We start from the raw sequence: 5,542 nt of genomic DNA, 5'->3' as shown, positions 1-5,542 counted from the left end.
GATTGCTGAAATTATACAGTCAAATGTCTTTTCAATCTGTGTTAGTTATTCATTACTGAGCATGTATTAAGTCTTTTTAAACTTAAAATGTTCAATAATAAAAAGGCTACAAGGAGCAGCCTAATGATATTTGAAACAAGTGATAAAACCACACACAGTATTTACATTATTAACTTTAATCATACACAAATATCTTGATCATAAATATGACATTCACTTTAAAGTTATGATAGCTCTCAATCTGAAAGTTTTATTTTGTTGTAAATATGTGCTATTATGATACTTTTGTATGCACCTTTAACCATAGTCATTGATAAAATCAAAATTAAGTTCAAGATTTCATCAAAATAAGGATTTTGGTTCTATTGAAAATAAAGCATTATATATAGAAATCAATTTTTGTTCGGGAAGACAATAATGTAATTTTACTTCATTAAAAGCCTATGCAATTTTGCAACAAAAAAATTCTACACCAAAGAGCTAGTATTAATATAATGTACAGTATATCATATAAATGATACTGAATTTCCAAATATGGTTGTAATTTACAAAGATTAATCAAATATATGTCCAAAATACATTGGCATTTAAGAGATTTCAAGGCTGTGAAAAAATAAAACATTATGAACTTGTATAGGATTAAACATTCTTTTTGAAGAATTTATCGATGTGTAAACTCCGGACATTTTACTCACAAACTGAATAAAAGTGCGAAGCACTTTTATTTAAATTTGTGAGTAAAATGTCCGGAGTTTACACATCGATAAATTCTTTTAAAAGAATGTTTGATTCTTATAATTCCAATTCGTTCACTTTATGAACAATTGCACAAATTTGAATAGATTCTCCGCACTATGTTATCTGTTTTCAGGCGTGTATGAATACATCGCGTTTTCGGATTTATTGATGTGTAAACTATCGTTCAGCTTTATTTTTGTCTAATCAAAACAGTTTTAACTTATAACATTGGAATTATTACATAATATCATATTACAATATGTTAATGCATGCATCATTAACATTAGTGAAGCTGACTAGAGTTTCAAATTTTAGCATAACCATCAGTTATCATCTTTATCTTTGATAAGGTCAGATCTCAGATTAACCAATGCAGCACAAACAATCAAGTAGTCACTGAGTTTCTTAACAGAGGTAACAAGAACTACCTGACTAAGTATGCGGAACACTTTTAAACGTCTAATAGCCCGTTCCACATGAATCCGTACAGTGGCAATTCGTCTTGTCTCTGTTACATCCTCTTCTGAAAGTTGGTCTTTACCTTTCGTAAAAGCTGGAATATTAAGTTTCACTTTCAAGGGAAAGAGTAAGCCATCAATGGTAAAACCTCGATCCGCCATAATTTCATCCCCAGGAAGAAGGTAATTTAAAATGCCAGACTCTTCCACAATTGCTTTATCACTAGATCTTCCTCCAAAGCCTTTAGATATAAACATAATCTGTCCATGTGGTGCAATAACAACCAAATACTTTCCTGTGTTGTTGGACTTGTAGTGGCTGTATGTTTCTCCTCTTGTCTTCAAGTTTTTTGCTCGTTGGATGAAAGTTTCAGCGCAATCAATTATGACTGTGGTTTTTGGATAGTTCTCACGAAAAGATTTTGGCATGGTGGCTCTAATTGTTTCACGTGGAAGCCAAACAATTAAGTTTTGAAGCCATAAAAGAGAGTCTTTGATTGAAAATGGTGCACGCATAAGATTCGGATATTCCAAATCTATTGGCAAGATCTGCAAACAGTAGATTAAGCCTTAATTTCATTAGCACCAACAAAACTTGTTCTGAAACGGGCATGGTAAACTTCAATGGGTCGTCCATATTTTGCATTACACTCACAAATGTTCTGAAAGTGTTTAAAGGCAGTCCTATGTATAACAAAGCTAAGGAGTCAGATGATATGTCAAAAGTGGTGAGGCGTATATGCAGAGTGCTACAGTTTACTCCTTTGTCCTCGGTCTCACTGGGTCTCGTCTGTGTTCCTGTATCCCTGACTCCTGAAATGCACGGCCTAGCATATTCATGCTCATGTAGTGTGAGATATATCCACTGTGTGCCTGCAGATCTGCTTTCTGTTATGCTCGTCTGCGTTGAAAAAGATGTCATCGTTGGTTCAGTTTGAATAATGTTGAGAGTTTCAACATCATCTGCTGCAGCAGCAACCACCTTTTGTTGCTTTTCATGTTCACTCCTACAATATAAAGTGTACATTTTAACATAAAGTGACAAAAACAAAAAACCTATCTGTATGTAAATCAATACATGTGGTATTGTAGTGTGTATTAATTTACACTTTCAGAGTTTTTTACGGTCTTGATTTCAAGGGTCTGGGCCTTTCCAATTGGGAGAAATAGTGACAATTGCATGAAATTTGGAAAAATGTTCTATGGATCAAAGAAGTAGGGGAAAAACCAAACCAGTGCATTAAATCTAAGGAATAATTGGACTCCCTCTGACTTATATCTAGGTCAAAGCTTACCTCATTTCCTCATTTAAATAAGCAGAGGCCAAAAAAAGGTTTACTTAACAATTTTGAAGCAAAAATTGTAATCTGTGGGCTTTTGATGATTTATGAACAATTAAGTGTAACCTAGTTTGAATTTTTTTCTATTGTTTAGGAATTTTAAAACAAAAATTTGAGGAATACTTGTTTTTTAACATTGGAAAGGGGCCTTATTTTGGTCCCCTACAAACCCTGACTTTTCATGAATTGTTCCAGTGTGTTGTATTTATAATTTGGGAATAGTGTCTCATATGTTGCACAAAAATAACACCCAAAAAACACTGAAACAGAGTGAATTATCCATCAAATCCCTCTGATGACCTGATATAAGAGTGCATCAGGAGTGTTATAGATCTAGTGCATGTACTTATCTTTAAACAAAAGGCCCAAGGGCCACATCGCTCACCCGAGTCATCTTGGCTCATATTTAAAGATTTTCCCTATATATTCGTATGCAAAATTTTAACCCCCCCCCTCTTGTGACCCCATCCTATCCCTTGGGGCCATGATTTTAACAAACTGAAATCTGCATTATGTCAGGAAGCTGTCATGTAAATCTCAACTCTTCTGGCTCAGTGGTTCTTGAGAAGATTTTTAAATGACCCCACCCTATTTTTGCATTTTTGTGATTATTTCCCCTTTGAAAGGGACGAGGCCCTTCATTTGAAAAAAACTTGAAAGCTCTTTACCCAAGGATGTTTTGTGGCAAGTTTGGTTGAAATTGGTCCAGTGGTTCTTGAGAAGAAATCGAAAATGTGAAAAGTTTATGACGATGACAGACAAATTTTGATCAGAAAAGCTCACTTGAGCCTTTGGCTCAGGTAAGCTAATAATATATATATATTTTTTCAACCTCTAATATATTTTCATCAATGACAGTTCAAAAATTTGCTTTACTTGACATGAAATTGGCTTATATCTGCTCTATGATCAATTGGAGTCAAAAAATAATACATACCCATCTGTTCCCACCATTTCTAATTTCTGTGCAACAAACTTTCTCTTCAGAAGTCGACGGCCAACTTTGACGGGAGCTTTATAACCTACAATGCATTCTTAAAATATAAATATATAAAAGTTTACACAGATATAGTAACTACAGCTATAATAGAATTACATTCATGATTATGTTTTTTAATAAAAAAAGTAACAGACTTGGAATACATACTTCTTTGTTACACTTTAATTAAGGCCAATTCAACTGAATTAGTAGATTATCATTTGGGGGTCACAATAAATTTGGGATGGGTTGGAGGATTTTATTTTTTTTGAAAAAACAAATCGAGGTGGACCCTTTTTTGAGGGGCTGGTGGGGATAATTTTAATTGGCCTAATGTAAAATACTTAATCTGATTGGCCAAGAAACATTGACAAAACATGTTTCACCTTGAGAGTAAAAAGCATGTGATCCAGGGTAATATTTATCTTGCAACAGGAAACATTACTTGACAGGTGATATTGTAAAAATTATAACATGCGTCAAATTTGAGTGTGTACGGTTCACAGTAGATTTGTAGAAGATGCCATTTGAGCGCTTTGAAAAATTGAAATATGATATTATACATGTAGTTGATTGAAAATTTCATCCCATTGTCAATCTCAGATCAATCTAATTAAAATCAGCTCTTCTCTAACCGTTCCAGTGTAACAGTTAGAGAAGATCTGAGACTGATTTTAATTAGATTGATCTCATATGTGCCTCAATTGACAACAGTCTGATTGACAATGGTTTTCTCAGGGTAAAATGTTACCCTCAAGTTGCTCAACTATATGCAGTATGGCCCTAATTAGAATTACCAACCTTCAGATGTGTTATTTTTATGCAGAATGATTGTAATATTTGTATGATGTTTTGATATTTATACAAACACAACAAGTTAAAATTGTCCTACTAACTCAATGGTCTTAGTATACAACCTTACTATAACAAAGACACATTTTGAATATAACCCTATCTGTCAAGCTCTTGGTAGTCTATGAGTTATGATCCAAATTTTGCTTTTTCGAAAATAGTTCAAATTTCACATAACCTTTCATAATTGCGGTTAAATTTCTTTCATATTAAAACATAATTAACCAAGTTCTTATGCATGTGTACACACTGAAGAGATATATGTCAAACTCTAAAAAAAATATACTGAAACGTGGTGGGTCATAACATTAACAGGCCTACATGCAGCGGGGTGAATGTGTAGACAGGCCTGATCTTCTGTACTTTCTATTTTAAAACTATATCATACGGTGAAGTTGTAAACAAACCTAAATTCAGACTGGGCGTTGGGTTTCGTGCTGTTCGTCGTCCGTCAATAAAATGCGTTGAACACACCAACACATTCTTTGGCAAATCGTGTCGATGTAATGCCCGCTGCCATTTCAGTTTCTGTTCTTCTATTTTCGGCACCGTGTACAGGCTGTATGGCACGACGCAGGAGCAATCTTTGTGAGGAATATCACCATGTTCTTGGCATATAGACTGCTTCCATAAATACAGTTTCTTTCTGTTATTAGTGCAGTTAAAAACCACACACGATTCTCCACCTCCACCTGTGTACATTTCTAAGGACGCTCACGGTTTCACGGTTGTAATGGCGGATGCGTCACGTGACCGATAATGTCTGCGCTCAGCAACTGTGACGTAATTGCGGGAAAAAGTTGTGAATAATTTGTCTAAACCGGCCTCTGAGTACTCCGGCGCTCTGTCAATTCCGGCCGCAAAATATAGTCCCTAACATTTCTTTAACAAATCCTTTATTATTAATTCCCTGTACTCCGGATACTGTGTGTTCTGTATATCGGCTGGCTTACACAGTCCCCACTGCTATCCTGTGTAAACCGGCCCCTCAATGATATACCACCCTAATTGTTATGGTCAATTGTATACGGTTTACATAAGGTCACAACTGCTCATAATTAGCTCTAATTGTCGTATTTAAAGTAGCCACCCCACGATGACCAACATGTCGGTATTCGATCGATTACACGCGGTGTACACAACGGATGTTTTAAGGGGAGCCTCAGGTACGTAAA

At 35.0% G+C, this 5,542-nt stretch overlaps 1 pseudogene; it reads right to left on the bottom strand.

The window, feature by feature from the left end:
• Positions 1-486: 486 nt before the first annotated feature.
• LOC125666422 (uncharacterized) lies at positions 487-5,069 on the bottom strand (annotated as a pseudogene).
• Positions 5,070-5,542: the final 473 nt, after the last annotated feature.

The sequence above is a fragment of the Ostrea edulis genome, chromosome 10, assembly GCF_947568905.1.
Source record: "Ostrea edulis chromosome 10, xbOstEdul1.1, whole genome shotgun sequence".
In the NCBI taxonomy this organism is placed as follows: domain Eukaryota; kingdom Metazoa; phylum Mollusca; class Bivalvia; order Ostreida; family Ostreidae; genus Ostrea; species Ostrea edulis.
This window is presented reverse-complemented; position numbering and strand designations above follow the sequence as displayed.